The following is a 24,122-nucleotide window of genomic DNA, read 5'->3' as shown; positions in this document are numbered from 1 at the left end:
TGATAAATGAAATAACCAATCAATAATTCATTTTCTTATATAGCTGTAAAACTCATCTGAAAAGTTTTCAAAATAAACTTTAAAAATGTTGCTAGCAGCTTGAAGGGTGGGCCTGTCAGCTTTGCCAGGACGAGGTTTAGGTCCCAAGGAGGGATCGGTTCCTTTATCTGAGGGAACGTCCTTGCCAGCCTTTGAGAAAACCAATTACCATTTCATGCGAAAAGACCAATGTGTTGTCAGCCTTAGGTCAGATGGCTGAAATGGCCACCAGATGGACCTGAACTGAAGAAAAGGGCCAGACCTTTTTGTTTCAAGAGCAGAGGGTACTCCAAAATAAATTGCAATGAGGACTGTGTAGGTGGAACTCCGAATTGGGAAGACCAGGTAAAGAATCATTTCCACTCTACCAGATAAGTTGCCCTGGTGTAGGCTTTTCTACTCCCTAGTACGATTCTAGAAACCTGCTCCAAGCAAGCTTGCTCTTCAGGATTCAGCCATGAAGGTTCCAGGCCGACAAATGAAGAGAACTGAAGTTCGGGTGGAGCAGCTAACCAGGGTCCTGGGTGATCAGGTCAGGGTGCAGTGGGAGATGGATTGGGGGCTCCACTGGAAAGCTTCAGAGGGTGGTGAACCAGTGATGTCTGGGCCACACCAGGGTTATGAGGATGACCTGTACTCAATCCTGCTTGATCTTTGACAGAACCTTATGAATTAATGTTATTGGGGAAAGGCAATAATAGAGGTGAGTTGCCTGGGCCAACGGGTAAGGCATCCATAAGAGAACCTGGGCTGTGGCCCTGCAGGGAGAAAAACTGATGGCATTTCCTGTTGCTCCTGCAAACAGATCTAAAAGGGGAGCCCCCCTCCTCTAGAAGATGTCTCTTGACGTGTCCAGTCGAAGGAACTATTCGTGGTGAGTGGAAAGGAACCTGCTGAGGCGATCCACAAGTTGGTTCTGTGTACTCGGCATGTAACATGCCTCTAGGTAGATGAAGAGTGTAATGCAGAACTCCCACAGTCGGATTGCTTCCTGGCCCAGGGGGAAGAATGCGCTTCACCCTGCCTGTTGATGTAGTACATGGCGATTATACTGTCCATGAGAACCGAGACTGCCTTGTCTGCAATGTGGGTTAAAAACACCTGCCAGGTCAGGCAGACTGCACTGAGTTCTCTGGTATTGATATGGATTGAAAGCTCTTCTTGAGATGACAGGCCTGGAGTCCTGAGATGCCCAAGGTGGGCTCCCCAACCCAACACAGAGGCACAGAGATCAGATACATGGACGGTTGGGGCCTCAAAAAAGGTATTCCCACGCAGACTATGCCTTGATTCAACCACCAAGTCAGTGAGTTGAGGACTTGAGTGGGAACATAGGTATGTCCAGATGATATTGCGAGGGTGAATATACCGCGGCCAACTAGGCCTGGAAAGATCTGAGATGTAGTCTCGCATGTTGTACCACATATGTGCATAATGCCATGTGGCCCAGAAGGCTCAAGCATATTCAGACTGTCATGGTCAGATGTGCCTGAAGGGAGCTTATCAGGTTCGAGATCGAGTGGAAACGATCCTCCAGAAGCAGGGTCTTCGCCTGTACAGGAGTCCAGAACCACCCCTATGAACTATATCCTTTGTACAGGGCTAAGGATAGACTGCTGGCTGTTTATTAATAAGCCCAAAACCTGGAAGGTCGATTGGATGAAATAGATGTCTGAGTCCACCTGAGTTCTGGACTGGCCCTTGATTAGCCAGTTGTCGAGATATGAGAAAATGTGAACTATCTTTCTCCTGAGGAAGGCCGCTACTACTGCCATACATTTGGTGAAGACCTGTGGGGCGGCCAACAGCCCGAATGGCATAACTGCCAATTAGTAATGAGTCTGGTTTATGACAACACTTAGGAACCTTCTGTGCTTTGGAAAATCTATATGTGGAAGTATGCATCTTTTAGGTTGAGGGCAGCATACCAATCCCCTGGATCTGGCAACGGAATGATGGAAGCCAAGAAGACCATGCAGAACTTTAATCTCTTTAGATAATGGTTGAACCACCGTAGGTCTAGGATCAGTCTGAGACTTCCCTTGTCTTTTGGGATTAGGAAGTAATGGGAATAAAACCCCTATCCTCTTAGATGGTGAGGAACCTCTTCCATGGCTTCCACCCAAAGGAGGGACTGGACTTCTTGTCCCAATATTTCTTCATAAGAAAGGTCCCTAAAGAGGGACGGGGAGGGTGGGTGGACAAAAATTGGAGGGTATAACCTAATTCTATTGTGTTTAGATCCCAATGGTCCAAGGTAATATGGTTCCAGGCATTGAGGAAGTGGGACAGTCAGATGGAAAACAAAGGGGTAACTGGATCCAGAATCGAGGGGATTGAGATGTCAGCCTCAAGCATGTCATCAAAACAAGTGCTTCGAAGTTGCCGAATGTCTAGGGACAGAATGTAACAGCCTTAAGGAGGAGGTTGGTGTATAGGGTTTATGCCAGAAGTCCTTTCTCCTCCTCCACTGGTCCTAGTTGGGAGGCTGCACGAAATAGCGTCAAACCTGCTGAGGCCTGTAGCATCTTCTGGCTGCTGCCAGACTATACAGACCCAGAGATTTCAGGGTCACCTTAGAGTCCTTAAGTCTGTGCAATTTGGTGTCTGTTTTCTCTGAAAAGAGACAGGACCCTTTGAATGGGAGGTCCTGGAGGGTTTGCTGCACCTCTTGAAAAAACCCTGAGGACTGTAATCATGAGCTCCTGCACATGGTAACAGCCATAGCCATTGATCCGGTCACAGAATTGGCAGAGTCTAAGGCTGCATGCAGGGAGGCCCAGGCTACTATCTTCCCTTCTTCAACAAATGAAGAGAACTCCTGTCTGGCATCTTGGGGAAGCATGCCCTTAAATTTTTGCATCACCTCCCACATATTAAAATAATGGCAACATAGCAAAGCTCACTGATTCACTATTCAGTATCCCTGATGATGCCACAGCACAACTGGTTGCCGAGCTCTGTGCCTTTATCCTCACACACAACTATTTCAAATTTGATGACAATATATACCTCCAGATCAGTGGCACCACTATGGCCCCACAATATGCCAACATTTTTATGGATGACCTGGAACAACGCTTCCTCAGCTCTCATCCACTCACACCCCTTCTCTATCTCCATCTTCATAATCTGGACCCATGGGAAGGAGACTCCGGAAAAATTCCACCATGATTTCAACAGCTTCCACCCCACCATCAAGCTCAGCCTGGACCAATCTCAGAGACTCATAGACTTTAAGGTCAGAAGGGACCATTATGATCATCTAATCTGACCTCCTGCACAATGCAGGTCACAGAATCTCACCCACCCACTCCTGTAACAAACCCCTAACTTATGTCTGAGTTATTGAAGTCCTCAAATTGTGGTTTAAAGACCTCTAGGTGCAGAGAATCCTCCAGCAAGTGACCCGGGCCCCACGCTGCAGAGGAAGGCGAAAAACCTCCAGGGCCTCTGCCAATCAGCCCTGGAGGAAAATTCCTTTCCGACCCCAAATATGGTGATCAGTTAAACCCTGAGCATGTGGGCAAGATACACCAGCCAGCACCCAGGAAAGAATTCTCTGTAGTAACTCAGATCCCATCACAGACCATTGGGCATATTTACCTGCTAATAATCAAAGATCAATTAATTGCCAAAATTAGGCTATCCCATCATACCATCCCCTCCATAAACTTATCAAGCTTAGTCTTAAAGCCAGATATGTCTTTTGCCCCCCCTGCTCCCCTTGGAAGGCTGTTCCAGAACTTCACCCCTCTAATGGTTAGAAACCTTCATCTAATTTCAAGTCTAAACTTTCTAGTGTCCAGTTTATATCCATTTGTTCTTGTGTCCACATTGGTACTAAGCTTAAATAATTCCTCTCCCTCCCTGATATCTATCCCTCTGATATATTTATAAAGAGTAATCATATCTCCCCTCAGCCTTCTTTTGGTTAGGCTAAAAAGCCAAGCTCTTTGAGTCTCCTTTCATAAGACAGGTCTTCCATTCCTCGGATCATCCTAGTAGCCCTTCTCTGTACCTGTTCCAATTTGAATTCATCCTTCTTAAACATGGGAGACCAGAACTGCACACAATATTCCAGATGAGGTCTCACAGGAGGTCCACTTCCTAGACATCGTGGTGCAAATAAGTGATGGTCATGTTAACACCATCCTATATCGAAAATCCACCGACCGCTATGCCTACCTTCATGCCTCCAGCTTCCATCCCAGACACACCCCACAATCCATTGTCTACAGCCAAGCACTGAGGTACAACCACATCTGCTCCAACCCTTCAGACAGAGACCAACACCTACAAGATCTTCACCAAGCATTCTCAAAACTACGATACCCGCACGAGGAAATAAGGAAACAGATCAATAGAGCCAGACGTGTACCCAGAAGCCTCCTACTGCAAGACAAGCCCAGGAAAGAAACCAACAGGACTCCACTGGCCATCACATATAGTCCCCAGCTAAAACCCCTCCAACGCATCATCAGGGATCTACAACCCATCCTGGGCAATGATCCCTCACTTTCACAGACCTTGGGTGGCAGGCCAGTCCTCGCCCACAGACAACCCACCAACCTGAAGCATATTCTCACCAGTAACTAAACACAGCACATTTTCAGTGGCACTCACTGCCCAGGTCCTGGCCACCGGGCTCAGGGGTGCTCTGCATTTTAATTTAATTTTAAATGAAGTTTCTTAAACATTTTAAAAGCCTTATTTACTTTACATACAACAGTTTAGTTATATATTGTAGACTTATAGAAAGAGACCTTCTAGAAACGTTAAAATGTATTACTGGCACGCGAAACCTTAAATTAGAGTGAATAAATGAAGACTCAGCACACCACTTCTGAAAAGTCGCTGATCCCTGGTCTATAACAGATATGTTCCACTAAAATTACTTAGCTGTATGATGTGAAAATCCATTTACTTCATGAAAAAACTCGCAAAGATACAGACAGACATCTTCCTCTCCACGTGCAAACAGATGGACATCATAACAAACGGACTGAAGGTAAAAAATCCATTACAAATCGACATACTACAATGACTATGGTGAGAGATTATGCCACACACTGTCAAAGAAACTGAGGAACCACCTGAGCAGCATCCTGTACAGCAAACAGGAGAAGATCAAGAATGAGCTCTCAAAACTGGAGATTCTCATATAAAAACCAACCTTCCACACAAAATTCCACATGGCTGGACTTTACAAAGACAAGACAAGCCATTTACAACACACACTTTATTTCTCTACAGAGGAAAAAGGACAGTAAACTATCTAAACTCCTACATGACACAGGCGGCTACAACAGTGGTACCCTTAACTCACCCAACAATATTGTTAATCTATCCAACCACACACTTAGCCTGGCACAAGAGTCTGTCCTATCTTGGAGACTTTCTGCTCCACCACCCTCACGTACCTGATACAGTTCTGCAGTGATCTGGAAGCCTACTGTCACCATCAGAGGCTCATTCACCTGCACATCTACTAATGTGATATATGCCATCTTTTGCGAGCAATGCCCCCCCTGCCATGTAAATTGGCCAAACTGGACAGTCTTTATGTAAAAGGATAAATGGACACAAATTAGACATCAGGAATAGTAACATACAAAAGCCAGTAGGACAACACTTCAGTCTCCCTGAACACTCAATAACAGATTTAAAAGTAGCCATTCTTCAACAAAAAAAACTTCAAAAACAGACTTCAAAAAGAAATTGCAGAACTACAATTCATTTGCAAACTTAACACCATCAATTTGGACTTGAATAGGGACTGGGAGTGGTTGGCTCACTACAAAATCAATTTTCCCTCTCTTGATATTGACACCTCCTCATCAATTATTGAGAGTGGACCACATCTACCCTGACTGAATTGGCTTTCAACATTGGTTGTCCACTTGTAAGGTAACTCCCTTCTCTTCATTTGCCTATATATATTTATGCCTGTATCTGTAATTTTCACTCCATGCATCTGAAGAAGTGGGTTTTTTACCCACGAAAGCTTATGCCCAAATAAATCTGTTAGTCTTTAAGGTGCCACCGGACTCCTCGTTCTTCCACTGAAACAATGAAACTGATGATCAAAAATGGGAAACTAGTAAATGAGGGGGAGACAGACTTTTCTCACTATCTGGCCCACAACTATGAACTTCACTCTCACAACACTTTAGAATGATCATGAAACTGCTGGAACGTAAGAAACAGTCCTTTGACTCTGCTTTTCCACAATAACCACACATTCAAAATATTATCTGTATTATATAGAAAAAAAATCCAATTGTCAATAACAAACATTTGTCTAACTTTTGACTGTGCCCTTTCTTCCTTCGCTTTCCTCTGTCACGTGTCATCTTAAAAGAGTAAGCTCCTCTGGGCAGGGACCATGTCACATTATATATTTGTGCAGTGCCTATCACAAAACCAAACACCACAGCCCTGCCTCTGCCCTGAGGCCTCGCTCCTTCCCAGAGACCCTGCCCCCCACTCACTACATTCCCCCTTCCTGAGTGGCTCACTGTCCCCCACCCTCACTCACTTTCACTGAGCTAGGGTAGGGGGTTGGAGTGCGGAAGGGGGTGAGGCTCTAACTAGGAATGCGGGCTTCATGGTGGGGCCAGAAATGAGGGGTTCAGGGTGCAGGAGGGGGATCCAGCCGGGGGGAGGGGCTGAGGGATTAGGAGTGCATGAAGGGGCTACAGGTTGAGGCAGGGGGTTGCGGTGCAGGAGGACGTACAGGCTCTGGGCTGGAAATGCAGGCTCTGGGGTAGGACCAGGGATGAGGGGTATGGGCTATAGAAGGGGGCTCCAGGTTGCGGGGAGGGCCTCGGGTTGGGGCATAGGCTTACCTCGGGCAGTTCTGGTGAGCAACACAGCAAGGCTAAGACAGGCACCCTGCCTGTCCGGGCTCCACGTGCCCCGGAAGCAACCAGCAGGTCCAGTTCCTAGGCGGTGAGGCCAGGAGGCTCTGTGCACTGCTTTCGCACACAGGCACCGCCCCACCCAGCTTCCATTGGCCAGGAGTACAGAGCCGGTGCTCGGGCAGGGACAGAGCGCAGAGCCCCATGCCCCGGCCCCCCCGCCTAGGAGACGGACCTGCTGGCTGCTTCTGGGGCGCAGCACGGTGCCAACCAGGACAGGTAGGGACTAGCCTGCCTTAGTGCCACAGCACCACAAACCAGACTTTTAATGGCCCAGTCAGTGGTGCTGACCGGAGCCGCCAGGGTCCCTTTTTGATTGGGTGTTCTGGTCAAAAACTGGACACCTGGTCACCCTAGCCCTCTAGGAGTCATTGCAATATAAACATTCTAAAAACAAAATAAAATAAGAAATTCCTTCCATTTGGGAGATGGACAAAAAAGAATCCCATATATTTCTTTTTAGAAAAGTACTACATTATACAGTAAATTGGAATGGTAAGGACAATTATGAGATGACAAATTTTACGATGACTAGTGGTAAAGTGATCAGCTGACTTTCAGCTCAGGCTTACTAGCCGAAGGTAAAAGTTCACATACCTTTTTAAGTGTTGATGTTCTACAGAGGTATCCTTAATCCTGTGCTCCAGTGTTCAAATCTTCTGACTGTTCCTTTTCTTCACCTCTTCTCTTTTTTTAAAAAAATAATGTCCTTTAAATTCCCAAGGAACTCTGTGTAAAAACAGACATTTATTTTTTCATCTATTTTACTGAACTCTTTAGTCCTTTACAATAATTTAAACTTCAACTAGATCATTTGCATTTTCAGATTGTTTCATGTCTTCAACTGATAAAGGGCTTGGAGGAAACAGAAGGAGCAAAGTTTATTCTAATGACCAGGAGCCATATCTGCCACCAGTTTCTATACGGAACTCCAAGTGAAGAAAACAGTTTTGCTTAAATATATATGACACAGAATGGTTACAATAGCTAGACTGTCTGAATTTACTGGAAGTCGAAAGGCTTATTTTTATTTTTTTAGTGGTATTTCATTCTGTTAACTGGAAATCAGACAATTGACTATAACCCTGCAAATACATTTGAAATAAAACAAAAATTAGTACAATAAAAGTGTGCAAAGAGCAACTCCTTACCCTATCCTCAACAATATACTTTTTGAATAGCTGAAAGGAATGACAGACTAGAACAATCCTTCTGACTGATTATCGTCACCTTTTGTTTTAGGATAAGTTATAATGTCTACTATGGTTTCCTATATGTATTACAAATTAGGCACTCTAGTTAAATATACATTTCTTTGTTTTAAGGTTTAGTAAGTAAGAGACAGGATTCTCTATTGTGTCTATGTTAAGTAGATTAGAAAAAACATTGAAGGCAAGGTTTAATTTGCAATGCCTTTTTGCTCAATATAAAATACTACTGTTTGTATTCTCAATCTGTTTGTGTGAATGAGGATGTATGCATCAGGAAAAGATAAGGTGTAAAGGCCACTGTTATGGCCAGAGTCAAGGAAGAAAAAGTAAAGAGACTTAAAGGTCATCAAAGGATCATCAACGCACATCCATAATGAAAGGCAGATTGACGACCCTGAGGTAAAGGCTGGCACACGGAGGACAATTGATTAAATCAGAACAAAGGACAGGATGACCCTCTTGGAGGTGTATTGGAATGTTTACATCAATTAAGAAGTAATCGGTCCATAGACTTCAACAAAGGAAAAAAAACTATAAGAACCAGGGTGCTTGGCCATGGAACTTGGGTTCGTTTTGCCACGCTCCAGGAGCATCGGCTCACGACCGACAAGAGCCCAGCTCCACACTTGTGCTCAATCTAACTGGCCATTAAATTGAGTCAAGCTACAACAGACTGGTAACTATGAACACCACTAGCAGGACTCTGTGGGCTTGGCTACACTTGCAGATGTGCAGCGCTGGGAGTTACAGCTGTGTTTGTACAGCTGTGTAGGGAAAGTGCTGGTGTGTGGCCACACTCACAGCTACCAGCACTGCAGTGTGGCCACATTTGCAGTGCTGTTGGGAGTGGTGCATTATGGGCAGCTATCCCAGCATTCAAGTGGCAGCAACGTGCTTTTCAAAAGAGAGGGGTGGGGTGGAGTGTGATAGGGAGCGGGGGAGAGAGAGAGAGTGGATTTTTGGAGCCGACACTGTGTGTCAGCTCCCTGCCTTGCAAAATCTGAACATTTCCTCGACCCCTCATTCACTCTTAACTGCAAATAGCCTGCAGACCAGATAAGCAGCTGCTCCAACAGACTCCCTTTCTCCCCCTCCCCCACCCCCCGCTGTTTCTCTCCTCAAGCAAACACTAAGCTGTAGACATTCATCCCCCTGCCTGCCTCATTCACAGCAAGGTAGTGGGTTATCTCAATTGATTGTTCACAGTCAGTTACAGATTGATCAAAGCAAACAAGAGCTGTGTTTGTTTTTTAGATAAGCAGCTCCCGGAGCCCCGAGTTCACAACAAAACAAAGAGAGGCATCATAACAAAACAAAGAGTAATTTAGTTAAAAGCATTCTCGGATATCTCCTAATACCCTGGAGGTCAATAACAGCGCTGGTGTGTGGCCACACTTGACGAGCAGCGCTGCATCACCAGCGCTGCACTCGTTATACCCCAAGCAGATCAGGTGTACAGCCAGCACTGCAGCCAGGGAGTTGCAGCGCTGGATGTGCCTTGCAGGTGTGGACAGTTACTAAGTTGCAGCGCTGTAAAGCCTCCACCAGCACTGCAACTCTCCAGTGTAGCCAAGCCCTCAGTGTATGTGTGACTGAAAAGCATATGCTAACTGTTGTATTCTCAATAAATGCTGTGTATTTACCTTCCTCTATAAAGATCCCATGTGCTTTGTATGAGCATAACAGACAGACATATGCAAATGACGTGTGTCAAATATATATTACATACCTAAGTGTTGCATAATATCACAAGTATACCTAAACAAAGATAAATCTAAACTAGGATTTTCAAAGAAGCCTAAGGTTCTTATGCACCCAGCTCCCAAGTCTCCTTGGCAAGAAAGGCTGCAGAGGCTGCTTACAATCTGATTGACCATGCTAGCATCCTATTCAGTGTAGTTATATTAGGCATGTCATAGCACAAATGTATACAGAAGGAAATCCACGATAAGATTCTTTGAGAAGAAACTGGAAAGGCCCTTCATTTTGTCTGCAATTGCCAAGAACAACTGCAAGGATGATCTAAATGGTTTAGTCCTGTCCAAGTAAAATGTTAATGCCTTCCTAACATCTAATGTGTGGAGTCTCTCTTCATCCCTGTGAGCATGAGGCTCAGGGAAGAAAGTTGGTAAATATATTGCCTGACAGATGGAGATGTGAGAAACCACATTGGTAAGAAATTTCAAATAAGGGAGTAGGTACAACTTGTGCTCGTAGAAGGCTGTGATCACAAGGTCAGACACTAGACCTCTTAATTCACCCTTAATTATTGGCCCAGGTGATTGCCACCAAAAGGCAACATTCAGTGAGAGATGGAACAACAAACAAGTAGCCAACAGCTGAAAAGTAGAACCCATTAATTTTGTTAACACCAGGTTCAAGGGCAATCCTCTACTTCGGGACGTAACCAGTCCAAACCCTTCAAAAACACAGTGACATGGGACTTGAGAAAAGTGATCAATTGGAGGATGAAAAGATGAAATAGCTGCTAGATGGACCCAAATGGAACCAAAGACAAGGACCTGCTGTTTCAGAAATAACAAACAGTCCAGCATGTGTTGTATCAGAGCTCAGACCAGCAAAGCCCCTTTCTGCTGGGACTAGATGGAGAGTCTCTTCCACTTCACCAGGTAAGTATACCTAACATGAGGTTTTCTACTAGTTAAGACATTTTATAGCTCCTTTGAACAGATCTTCCTCTGATGTGCTAACTATACACCGTCCAGGCTCTGAGGCGAAAGGCCTTCAGACTGGAATGGAGGAGGCAACCATGGTCCCGTGAGATCACATCTGGGTTCATGGGCCACGTCAATGGATATCTGATTGAGAGGTTCAACAGTGGAAAACAAACATTCGTGAGACCACAGTGGTACTATGAGTATCACAAGAGCATGATCCTGTTTTATTTTTAACAATACTCCGGGTAGGAATGGAACCAGAGTGAACACACACATGAGCTTATCTGTCCAGGTTAATAGGAAAGCATCCAAGATGAATCCTGGATTGTGACCAGCTCATGAACAAAACTGAGACACTTCCTGTTGATTTTTTTGCAAACTGGTCTATGTGGGGAACCTCTCACAGCTAGAAAATGAACCTGGAGATATCTGAGTAAAGAAACGACTTTCTGTGGCTGGTAAAAAACCTGCTCAACCGATCTGTCAAACAGTTCTGGATACCCAGAAGGTGGGAAGTTTCATGATGTATTGAACTGGTAATATAAAAGTCCCACAGAAGCATTGCCTTTTGGTATAGCCAGGTCAATCTGGCCCCTCCCTAGCTGTTCACATAGGGACAATACAGAAGCCATAGTCTAAGTACTAGTAAATTCCTTCTCTTGACATAGATAAGGGATGCATGACACACTAGTCAAATGGCTCTCAATTCTCTTACATATATATGCAGAGTTAAGTCCTGGCCAGCACATAGCCATTGAGTATGCAGGGATCCCAGCTAAAACCCTAACCCAGGGTGGAAGCATCTGTAACCAGAGTTAGAGTACATTGTAAGGCAGCAAATGGTAATTCTGCACACACATTGGATGGGTCTTGTCCACCCACCCAAAAAGGCTAAGACTCATGTGGGCACCTGAAGCATCATGTGAAGAGGATGATGGACCCAGGAATACACTGAGCTCAGCCACCCCTGCAGCTTCCTGAGATGCAGCGTGGCTCACTGAACCACATTTAAGTACATGATGCCAAACGGTCCAGAAGTCTGAGCCAATTCCATATTCTTCTGGTAGGATGGGTCTTCGTGTCTGAAGAAGTGACCAATATCATCTGGAACCAGGATTGTGGGAGGAACGCCTTACTTCTATAGACTCCAAGATTTCTCCTATAAACTTTATCCTTTGTGAAAGCGATAGGATTGACTTTTCCTTGACAACAAACAATCCTAATGCACCAAAATGCACTGGATTACGGCTATGCTGGACAGCACCTGGCCCCTAGATTGGCCTCCTATCCACCAGTCATCTAGGTACAGAAACACTCAAATTCCTGGATTTCCTCGGGAATGCTGCCACCGCTGCCATGCACTTTGTGAACACATGTGGGGCTGCAGACAGGCCAAATTGCAGGACTGCAAACTGATAGTGAAAATGGATGATTATAAATCTGAGTAATTTGCTGCGGCTTTGGTGCATCACTACATGAAAATAAGCATCCTTTAAGAAGCGGGCAGCATATCAGTCACAAGGTTCCAGGGAAGGGATAACAGAAGCCAGTGACCATGCAAGAGGTTATTTTCTTTAGGTATTTGTTGAGCTTTCACAGGTCTAGTATGGGTCTAAAACCTCCTTTGTTCTTGGGATTAGGAAGTAGCAAGAATAAAACCCTTTTCCCTGTATAATAGAAGAACTGCCTTTATGACTCCCAAAAGAGAAGAGACTGTAGTTCCCAAAGCAGAACTTCATTGTGAGAGTGGTTCCTGAAAAGAGACAGTGAAGGGAGGCAGGAGGGAATGAAAATAAACTAAAGGATATATCCCAATTCCACTGTGCTTAAGACCCCTGGTTTGAAATGATGCCAGTCCAAACACTTAGGAAGTGGGGAAACACCACAGTAGGAGAAGCTGGCAAACTGGTAGGTTGTCCTCGACAAGCATTTCAAATTGACTGCTTGGTATTTCCAAGCTGCGCACATGAACTGCCAGCAGATGAAAGAATAGGTGGAGGAATAGTTACTCCTGTAACTTTTTCCTTTCTTCCTAGGCTGGTCTTGGTAGTGAGGCCTAAAAGAAGCATACTGATGAGGCTGCTGTGGACAGAACTGCTTCTTCTTTGATATTGGTATTGTGACAAAGTTCCTCGTCTACCTTGGTGGGTCCTGCACTTATTGGTGGATTTGCTCACCTCACAGATTTACCCTGTGGGTCAGGAAACGGCCCAGAGACCTTCCCCTCTGGTAGAAGCCACAGTCCAGGTCAATTCCTCCTGTGTTTGATCAGGAGGTGGGAGGTTTGGGGGGAACCCGGGCCCACCCTCTACTCCAGGTTCCAGCCCAAGGCCCTGTGGACTGCAGCTGTCTAGAGTGCCTCCTGGTACAGTCGTACGACAGCTACAACTCCCTGGGCTACTTCCCCATGGCCTCCTCCCAACACCTTCTTTGTCCTCACCATCGGACCTTCCTCCTGATGTCTGATAACACTTGTACTTCTCAGTTCTCCATCAGTATGCCTACTCACTCTCAGCTTCTTGAGCCTCTTGCTCCCAGCTCCTCACACGCACTTCCTCTCCTCTGTCTCCCTGGCTTCCCCTGGCCTGACTGGAGTGAGCCCTTTTATAGCATCAGAGGGGCCTTAATTAGAGTCCGGTGCTTAACTGCCTCACCTGACTCTTAGCAGGTTAATTGGAGTCAGGTGTCCTCATTAGCCTGGAGCAGCCTCTGCTCTGGTCACTCAGGGAACAGAAAACTGCTTATCCAGTGGCCAGTATATCTCCCTTCTACTACTCTGCTGTTCCCAACTGGTCTGGGTCTATCACAGTATATAAAAACCCAAAGACTTAAGCATAGCCACAAATATCCATGCATTGTAATGGCTGATGTCACAGCTCTGGCAGCATAATCCACAGCACCTAATGTGGCCTAAAGCGAGGTCCTAGCCACCACCTTTCCCTCAGCCACCACAGATCGAAACTTGTCTCCCTCCCATGGCAACTTGTCCATACACTTTAAAACATTGTCCCAGAGGGAGAAATCATAACATCGCAGCAGAGCCTGCTGATTAGCAATCCGGGGGTATACTCCAGCACTTGAATAAAGTTTCCTTCCAAAAAGATCACGCTTTCATCCTTTTATTTTAAGGTAGATGCTTGCTGATTCGCTCTCTTATTGACAGCTGAAACCACCAAAGACCCCAGGGGAGAAGGCATGAAATGTTCAAACCCCTGCAAAGGAACATAATACCCACTCATTTATTTTAGCTGTGGGCAACAGGAAAAATGCAATTTGACACAGCATTTTAGTGGGCTCCAGAATAGTTTCACTTATTGGAAGCGCCAATTGAGAAGGTCCCACGGATCCCAAGGTATCACCTAATCTGTGAGACCTCTCTTGAACCCCTTCCACCTGAATATCTAAGGCAAAAGCCACCCTCTTTAGAAGGTCCTGGTGACCCTACAATCATACAGTAGAGGAACAGAACCCTTAGACACAACAGCCTAATCTGGTAATGAGGAAGAAGCCAAGGCTGTCTGAGATGGAACTCCCTCCAAGTCTTCCAAAGGGGAATTTACAGAAACAGATGGCTCCTGTTTGGCACTGAGCCCAGTACTGGGAGCAACTTCTTGCAGGTCTTGACAACAGCTACTGCAGAATGTAGAACAAGGAGAGGGCAAAGATCATCTAGAAACAGGAGGAAACTCCCAAGGGTTCCAATATAGCCACTGATATGGCCCCAAAACCCAATTTCTTCCTGACCAAGAGTGTCTACCAGCTGGCAAACAAGGAGCTTCCACTGGATATCAGGGTGGAAACCCTTCAGGAAAGTGGTGGCTTACATGGCTTGACCATGACACATATGAACCGACTTATAATTCAATGAACCAGAATCATCCAACCAGGGAAGTGCAGCTTCTGTTGGTGTCTGGAATCCAGGGAAGATGGCATCAGTGAAATCATTGACTGTTTACTTATCAACAGCACCATACAATGGAGGCACCACAGTAACTGCTGGTGCCCACTGAACCAGACGTTAAACTCCAGTAGCTAGAAAATCCTCATGAGTACCAAGCAAGAAGATTCCAGTATTGCCAGAGAAGTTGGCACCTATAGGCTCAGCAGACCACGTGTTGCAGCATATGCTTCAGGTATTGGCAGCATCGGTACAGACTCCTTTTGCTGCTGAGGCAACAAAGACAAAACCACAGAGCTAGATGGGGCTGCCCTAGAGATTGATCTCAATGGGGCAGCATCAGACTCAATGACTTTGTCTGAGGACCTGCATGCACCAGGTCATAACTCAGCCTTAAGTGCACTCTATTCTTTTTCTCCACATGCTTACTGGATTTCGGTGCTGTGGACCTCGATCTCTTAGACACTGCATCTTTTGATGTTGTCTTCTGACAACAGACATGCTCAGTACACACTGAGGGTGGACACATGGCTGCCTCCCTTAGAAGGTCTTTTAATCTGAGCTCCCTGTCTCTTTTCGTTCTGGGCTTAAAGTTCCTGCAGATTTGGCACCTCTCTCTGATGTGAGCGTCACCTAGGCACTTCAAGCACCAGAAGTACAGGTCACTAACTGGCATCAGAATCTTGGCATCACAGAGCTTGAAGCCCGGGAAATGAGGCATGTCCCAGCACCGGACTCCGGTATCCAAACAGCAGGAATCACAGAGTACAAAAAATATAGCAGAAAAAGGAAACCTAACATTAAAAACTATCCTATTACTAAAACTATGATTAAGTACAACTATATACACAACACTAACAATAAGAGAAAATCTGCAATAGCAAGGAACAACTCCCCAAGAACCATAATGGGCAATAAGAAAGAACTGAAGGGGATGGGGAACGACTCTACTCTTCTTACCACTGCACAACAGCATGAGGTAGCACAGTACGCATACACTTTCCCAACAAGTATCCCTGAGGGAAAAAATCTCCCACTGAATGCACACACACACCTGAAGTACAATGGACGCATGGTATCACTGAAAGAAGATGACCATCTTAGCAGAAGCATTTTTAATGGACTTAAGGGAAAGAAGGTTGCAGGTAGCAAAACCAGAGAACAGGAATACATAGAATCATAGGGTTAGAAGGAACTGCAAGGGTCATCTAGTCTAACCCCCTGCCAAGATGCAGGAAAAAAATTAAAGTTTGTGAGGCACACAGATACTGTGGTAATGGAGACCATGTAAGTACCTAGAATAGCTAGTTAGACGAGGTTGAAGGAGTTAAAATACAAGATAAGGTTCTAGACCACAGCTTAAGTGATGTGGAGTGGGAAATGAGGCTGGCTCTTACAAATATTATGTATGAAGAAGAGACAAGCTTGGACATAACCTGGATGTATAGATGTAGATGAAAGCTAAATTGATATGTTATATTTAGAAAGATATGAAAATATCCACTTACAAAGTTGTACTAGTTACATTGGTTGAACTTCATTGTTTAGACAGCTGGTGTGAATGAGAGGAGAGAGTGTTGTACATGGTGCCAGAGAGAGGGCAAACAGACTATTTTATCGTTCTGTGCCTATTCTTTTTAGAAAAGTAGAGATGCACCTCATTTAAAAATCATCAGGACACAAAGGGCTATAGGACAGGAATTGAGATCCAAATAGACAAGATTCAATAATCCTTTCAGGTAACATTGTTACACTCTAGCAACTAAATATATTTTATTATGGAACAAATTTGAAACTCCCATTTCTAACTGACCAAAAATAGAAAACACTCTAGAAATGATACTTATTTTACAGTCATAATGGAGTACTAGCAGCTGTACAACAGATAAGGAAAAGAATAAATATGCAAAGGTTGTGAACATTACAAAAGTCACCACCAGTGTAACATGCATCTGACGAAGTGGGTATTCACCCACGAAAGCTCATGCTCCAATAAGTCTGTTAGTCTATAAGATGCCACAGGACTCTTTGCTGCCACCACTGTAACGGGCATCTTCACTGGATGCAGACGCCCTTGCTAGAAACCCCAACTGTGACCGGCACGGTGTACACACACGCACACCCCATAAGAGACGGTCTGTGCCCCCAAGAGTTTACAAATGCAAGATAGTGGCGAGTTTGTTCCCAGCTCCCACATCACAAATATATTTCAAAAAAGAAGCCACCAAAACACCATTAGATGAGAAAAAAGTTACTTACCTGTACAGTAACTGTTGTTCTTTGAGATGTGTTAAAGGATGGGGCTATCCTGATCCCCTTCACACAGGCATCTTGATGCCATTAGACTCTGAAACATCAGGGAAGTATGGTGGTTCATGGAATATATACACGCACAACACATCCAAAGAACAGTTACTGTACAGGTAAGTAACCTGTTCTCTCTCCTTCCAGCGATTGCACACACATATATTCCATTTCAGGTGATTTCCAAGCAGTACTCCTTAGGTGGCAGGAAATTCAGAGTCTATCTGGTTGGACAAAGAATGAAAAAGATTCACCAAAGTCAGCATCAGCTCTGGAAGCTACTCTGAGGTCATAATGTCTAGCAAAAGCCCTCCAGATGTCCACATTTTGGATGTTATTCAAAAAGGCCACAGAGATATCTTGAGCTCTGACGGAATCAGCAATTTTCTCTCAAGAGGTGATACATTAGTCATATTATGACAAGACCTGATACAGAGCAAAATTATCTGTGCAGAAATTGCTTGGTCTCATTCTTTCTGCATACACAATAAAAAAAATTGGTAGAGAAATCATTTGCTTCAGACAGATTTGAGTTAAAAATGGAGTGGGAGGTCTTAAAAAACTCTCTTTGTGAAAGACTGCATAAGGAGTCTGAGTTTAAGCCAGAAGGGACCACAAGATCATCTAATCTGACCTCCTAAATATCACAGGCCACCACCATACCCACAAACTAAACCCAACAACTGAAATTAGACCAATGCATTACAGCCCACAGGAAACTAGACTATTATCTGCCACAGGCAGAGAATAGGAGGGACCGAGGTGCTTCAGAGATCGAGGCCCGCATAGTGGCAGGGAAATGATTAAGTGACATATACCCAGATAATACTGGCACATGACCCGTATACATATGCTCCAAAGGCAGGCAAAAAAAAAAAAACCCCAAAGTCTAGGGAAAATTCCTTCCCAACCCCACATACAGCAATGAGTTAGATCCTGAGCATGAGCAAGAACCAGCCAGCCAAGCACCTGAGAGAAAAAATGCTTGGCACCACCTCAAAGGCTGACATACCCGACCCACTATCCTATCTCCAGCTGTGGCCATCCCTGATGCTTCAGAGAAAGCACAAAAAAACCCCTCCCAGAATGCAGGGATGGGAGGAGGGATTCCTTCCTGATGCTGCTAGTGGCTGGCTGAAACCCTGAACCACGAGCTTTAGGGACATAAACCGGAAGTGAGCCCCCTAGCATCACAAACAACCCTATCATCCACTCACACTGAAATTGGTCCACCTGTCTCTTAAAACTAAGTTGTTTGCCCCCACAACTCCTATTGGGAGGTGTGATACATGAAGGGGAGGAGGCTGGAGGAGTAGATCCCTTTGATCGACACCCAGCCAGCCAGCTAGCTGTAAAATCCCTCTTGGTCTGTTCTCTGCTTGCTTTACCTGTAAAGATTAACAAGCCCACAGGTAAAAGAAAAGGAGTGGGCACCTGACCAAAAGAGCCAATGGGAAGGAAGAACTTTTTTAAATCGGGAAAGAAACTTTCCCTTTGTCTGTTGTTCTCTGGGCTGCAGGGACATGGAGCAGTAATGCTGTAACCAGCTTTAAGCCAGGTATGATTATAGATTATCAATTCATACCTTGAACCTACTTATCTGGAGCCTCAGATATGTAAGTAAAATTAGGGAATGTCTAAAAAGACATGATTAGGGTTATTTCTTATGGGCTTGTGGACTCCTCTGTGCTAACCCCAGATGCTTTTGTTCGCTTGTAACCTTTAAGCTGAATCCCCAAGAAAGCTATTTTGGGTGCTTGACTTTTGGAATTCCTCTTTTAAAATCTAGCAAGAGCCTAAGTTCCAGATGTATTTTCTTTCTTTGTTTTTAATAAAATTTACCTTTTTTAAGTACAGGATTGGATTTTTGGTGTCCTAAGAGGTTTGTGCGTATGTTGTTTGATTAGCTGAGAGCCACAGCTAATTTCCTTTGTTATCTTTCTCAGCTTTTCCCTGGGGGGAGGGGGTTAAAGGGCTTGAGTGTACTCCACAGGGATGAATTCCCAAGTGCTCCTTCCTGGGTTCAAAGGTTTGTGGGTTTTTTTGCATCTGGGTGGTGGCAGCGTTTACCAAGCCAAAAGTCAGAGAAAAGCTGTATCCTTGGGAGTATAACACAAGCCTGGAGTGGCACGTATTAATTTTTTTAATCCTTGTGGGCCCCCACTTCTGCACTCGGAGTGACAGAGTGGGGATTCAGCCTTGACAGGAGGCTGTTCCAGAACAACATCCCTCTGATGGTTAGAAACCGTCATCTAATTTCCAGCCTGAATTTGTCATGGTCACCTTAAGAGTTTGTAGCTTTCCTGCTCTCTTCTCCAATGTTATTGCTACCAAGAAAGCCATCTTAGCAGACAATGAAATAAAAGAGCGATCAATGGTTCAAATGGGTGGCCCATGAATCTTGTCAAAACTACGTTAAGGTACTAGGAAGGGATGAGTTCACAAATAGGTGAGTCAATCCTCATTAAACCCATTAAATATCTCCCAAACATGAGGTATAAAAATCAATAATCTTAACAGGATTAGGCTTATTTCAAGGGGTATTAAGCATAATAAAGGTTTTGAACTGGAAGGAATGCATTAGTGCTAATACTGATGGAAAAAAATAGAAACAACATAAATGTTCCATTCTTCTCCTTAATATCTTTACTAATGGGAAAAAAGCAAGCAGCAACAAACAGAAGGAAAATGAGACTCAGTAGCTAAATTAAAAATAATTCTGAATCTTTATTTTACTACTGGCAGTGGTACCCTCACCCAATTAGGCATCTGAAGATGTCTGACGGTTCAGTTTATCTAAAGTGAGTGAGGGGAGTGATGACAAGAGATATCCCTTGCAAATATCTTTCACTGAAGCAGATGTCCTCTCTGTTCAGGAAATAGCAATATTGTGAAAAAAGCCTCAATACCCTCAAAACACCATTTTACCTAATGCTTCACAATCTTCTAAGATCATCTCATCCACTCTGACACACGTTTTCCATAATTTTCACTCTTTCCTTTTCAAATGGAAGGAAACAAAGAAGTGGACATCTAGATTTCTCATGTTTCAAGTGCTCTTTTATGCAGGTGACTTGGGCTTACACACAACAAAAAAATTCATTCTTGAGACTTGTCAACAAAAGTGTCTACTTTGGGAATAAACTCTGATACTGTTTTAAAGACCATCTTATCATCATGAAACACACAGTGAGGCTCTTCCGCAGTAAAGCCATAAGTTCTGAAAATCATCTAGCAGATATCATTGTGACTAAGAAACGGGTTTCAATAGACTGAAAATAAGAATATTACCAGAAGCTTCTTCCAGAAACTTTTGGGGGGTAAGGAGGGTTGTCTCTTTATTTTTTCTAAGATCAGAGGTAGAGTCTGTTCCAGTATCTGGCAGACAGCTGGGCTGCAGAGTCCCTTTTTGAAGAGAAAAGCATTTGAATCACTTCCTCCAAGCACACAACCTGGGCTAGAATTTTCCTCCCAACCGTCAAGCAATTAGATTGAGAGAACTGACATTAGGTTGTAATACTTGATCCTAAGACAGAAAGTTTGGTCTCTTTAGGAGTGAAATAATGGATCCTACCCCCAGAAAAAATATAGGTATGGTTTGGTGTTTTGCCAGTTTGTAAAGAGATCTGCTAACAGCAAGCTCAGAAGATTAGCAACACCTCCCTATGAAGAAAACATTCTTTTCTGATAAGGACATGGTGACCAACAAGATATTCCATACGTATTCGCCGTCCCAACACTGTCCATTGTGTTTATCCTTTTTTCCAGATAGCATCGGGTATTCCCCACCATTAGTTTGGGCTCCTGGATCACTAGAAGATAGAGAAGATGATTGTACTGGGAACCTGCACTCCACAAGCAAGGTTCAAGAAGGTGCAAGTTCAGGTACATAACATCACTTTTAGTATGCATGTGCCAAAAATGGTATTACAATGCATGAAACCCAGGAGAAGTTGAAAAAAGTATAATCATGACAATCGTATTTTTGGATAGCTGGTCAATCCTTGTTTGAATTTTGTCACACCGTTCAACTATCAGCAAAGTTCCTGCCTATGAGATATTATTTCTACTTCAAAGTGAGAGTTACATGATGGGCATAGTGAACTCTATACAAGTTCAAAATAACACCATGCACTTACAGATTTTTGAGCACTTTTTATATTACTTCTCAGCTTCCTAGAATAACAATGCTCAGATAAGGAGTAAATATAGGTCGTCACGGTTACCAGATAAGAATGAAGGAGTAAATATAGGTTGCACAGTTGCACTAAGCGAGAGCCCAAGAAGGGACATCAACCAGGTGTCAGGCCTCGGACCTTTAGCTCTCCTTGGGTGGAATTCTGCAATTCATCCACTCTCAAAGCAAGACCTGAGTATCACAACCCTGGCTACCTCAGCAGGGCTAACAGCATTTGGACCTGCAAGCCCTTTTTCTCCAGGCCAAAATATAAAAAACAAAACCAAACCAGAGTCCTACACACTTACTTCCTTACCTGAGCTTAAACCTCTCTATTTATAGTGCTGGTGGGTCTGTTTTAGTCCTCATTTCTGATTTAGGAGAAAGAGCCTGAACTGCTTGCAACCTTATTGCTTATTCTTTGACTGAGAGCTTGTCTTCACTACCGGGATAAGTTGACCTAAGTTACCCTACTCTGGCTACGTTATTTATGTAACTAGAGTCGACGTAGCTTAGGTCAATTTACCCTGCTGTCTACACTGCACTGCGTCGACAGGAGACGCTCTCCGGTCGACTTACCTTCACTAGACCCGCTAAATCAACATCCGCTACATCGATTGCAGCAGTGTCGATCTCCCCAGTAGCGAAGACAAGCAGAGTCTTCCGAGCAGTTATTTCACTGACACACCAAAGGCCAACTCTCCCAGCTCACCAAAAAAAACCTCCTTTTCTAGGTTTAGATTTTAGCTCTCCTTTGATCCCAGGTTTAGGCTTGGAAAGAGTAAAGCCTCCTAATCTGGATGGAACCAGAATATTTCCCTCTCCACACAAACTGATGGCCCAGCTATCAGTTAACTTATCTCCTCTGGAGCAGAGTACCTGAGGCTGACTTTTAACGAGTCACTGGTTTCCTTTTCCTCCTTGGTTCTGTAACAAACCTTTACAGCCTCCTCTGACTTTACATATTCAAACAGGCAGCAATAAACAACTGAACGGAGAAACAGAGTCATACATAATATTTATAAAAAATAATACAGGCATTTTTCCAATTAGTAACATAGGTGTCCTACACTTCCACCATCAATCCCATGGGGAAGGAGTGAGGAGAGGAAGACAGTGAGGTTTCAAATAGGTAAGAGTCAGTTATTAATGGTCTTGATGGGGCTATGTTCATAAAACTCAGCCTAATCTACTGAAATTACAAGATCTCCAGAACACATTACAGCAAGAATTGAGGCTGTCTCCATCCTGAAGTTTGTCATTTTTGTGAAAATATTTTAATTGTTTCAGATCTAAAACTGCACAGCCTCTACTGCTTTTCTTTTATTCAATGGAAGAAAATGGAACAGAATACTTGACACTGGAGAAGGAATTGAAAGATGTGGCCTCATAAACCAAAGTGGATTATCAGAGTGAGATTTTGAGAAGAGAAACTGCACAAGTACCTGATAACTGTTTTCTTCTGTAGCTTTGGTTCCAGTGTTTATTGCACTTATAAAGTTGCATCTCTGGGCACACAACTGTTGTAGCTAGAACAAAACCACAGCTACAATGTCAACTGAGGGTTTGAACTCTCTTTTGCCTGCCCTATAAGGAAGTGTTAAACTGCATTTTTAGATTTGTTTGACTTGTACACTACTATCTTCACCAACACAGTTGTATTCCTGTGAAACTGGAGGAACAAAAGATATGCTCAAAGTGTGTGTCTGAATTCTAGAGCACAGCCACTAGTGACATAGAGCTACAGAACTGTCAGGCATGCCTTGAACAGTAAAGCACATGGTATCACAAAAGCACCCTCCATGAAAGATGAAGCCATGAAACTCATTGTTTGTGAGGTCAATGGTGTTCAGGACATCACACTAGCTCATGGGTGCTCTAGCCACTGGCAGCTGTTGCAGGATCTCTGGGTGCAATTGCACACACAGAAATCAGGCCCAGATGTGCACAACTCACATGGCTGAGAGCACAGCTGGCACCAAGGTCCCACTCCGCCTGCCAAACTCATGGCTGCTCCTCTCAACGTCATGGATTAAAGAAAGCCAGGAGCCAGCAAGGAGGAGCAATGCAGGCTGGTTCTCCTTGTCTGGCCCAGAACAGAGCTACTGAGTGGTGGCAGAGGGAGGAAGAGGGGAGTGGGAGCCTGTAACCCCTATTGGTCCTGCTAGTGAAGGCAGGGGGCTGGACTCGATGACCTTTCAAGGTCCCTTCCAGTTCTAGGAGATTGGTATATCTCCAATTATTATTATTATTATTATTATTATATCACTGCCACTGAGTCAGAGGTCCTTGTGCTCCTGCCATTCTGGGCTCCAATACCAACGTTCTCCTGGGGACCCCAGGGAAAGGGGCAAGCAAGGCTAGATGTGGGACAGAGAGGAAGACCATAAAATCCTTTCCCCCAAGGAATCCTCCAGACAACAGGGAGAAGTAAAAGCAGCAGGGGGCTCAGGAAGGCATGGCAGGGACTCATAGGAGAGGATGATAAATGGGGGCTCCCTCAAGAACTGAAGTTCCTGGGAGCAGGTGGGTGTAGGGGTTCATGTGGGAAACGTAGTGCCTGCAGCTTTTCTGGGTTTCTGTTAAAATAATCGTAATTAAATCTTTTTACACTGAACTGCATACAAGCACTGTACAAGAGTTTTGCATAATCAGTCTCTTATACAGTAGCATATGTATACAATTGTAGCAGCACAGCAGGAGTAAGTCCAGTGTAAAAAGACTTGATTATGATTAGTTTATTATGTCTCTACCTGACTACACAGTAAAGATTTCATAGCTGCTTTAAGTGTTCATCAACTAATGCAAAATTATAGTGAAATATCAGGTAAAAATACTCTGGAGCTACCAGACTGGACCCTCTCTGACCCCTCCTCTCCCCTGAAATCTCTG

At 44.2% G+C, this 24,122-nt stretch overlaps 1 protein-coding gene across 9 annotated transcripts in view; it reads right to left on the bottom strand.

Annotated features, from left to right (window-relative positions):
- Nucleotides 1–24,122, bottom strand: part of FER (FER tyrosine kinase) — a 385,522-nt gene that overhangs the window by 350,698 nt on the left and 10,702 nt on the right. For 8 of the 9 annotated variants that reach the window (XM_039542917.1, XM_039542922.1, XM_039542913.1 and 5 more), the window contains one exon: nucleotides 7,560–7,691. The gene's annotated coding sequence lies outside the window, so the exon portion shown is untranslated. Of the gene's footprint in view, nucleotides 1–7,559; nucleotides 7,692–20,344; nucleotides 20,459–24,122 lie in introns of all 9 variants that reach the window. The other variant, XM_039542921.1, reaches the window with a different exon arrangement.

This window comes from Mauremys reevesii, linkage group 6 (genome assembly GCF_016161935.1).
Source record: "Mauremys reevesii isolate NIE-2019 linkage group 6, ASM1616193v1, whole genome shotgun sequence".
Taxonomy (NCBI): Eukaryota; Metazoa; Chordata; order Testudines; family Geoemydidae; genus Mauremys; species Mauremys reevesii.
The sequence above is the reverse complement of the archived record's forward strand: the minus strand, read 5'-3'. Positions and strand labels throughout refer to the sequence as shown.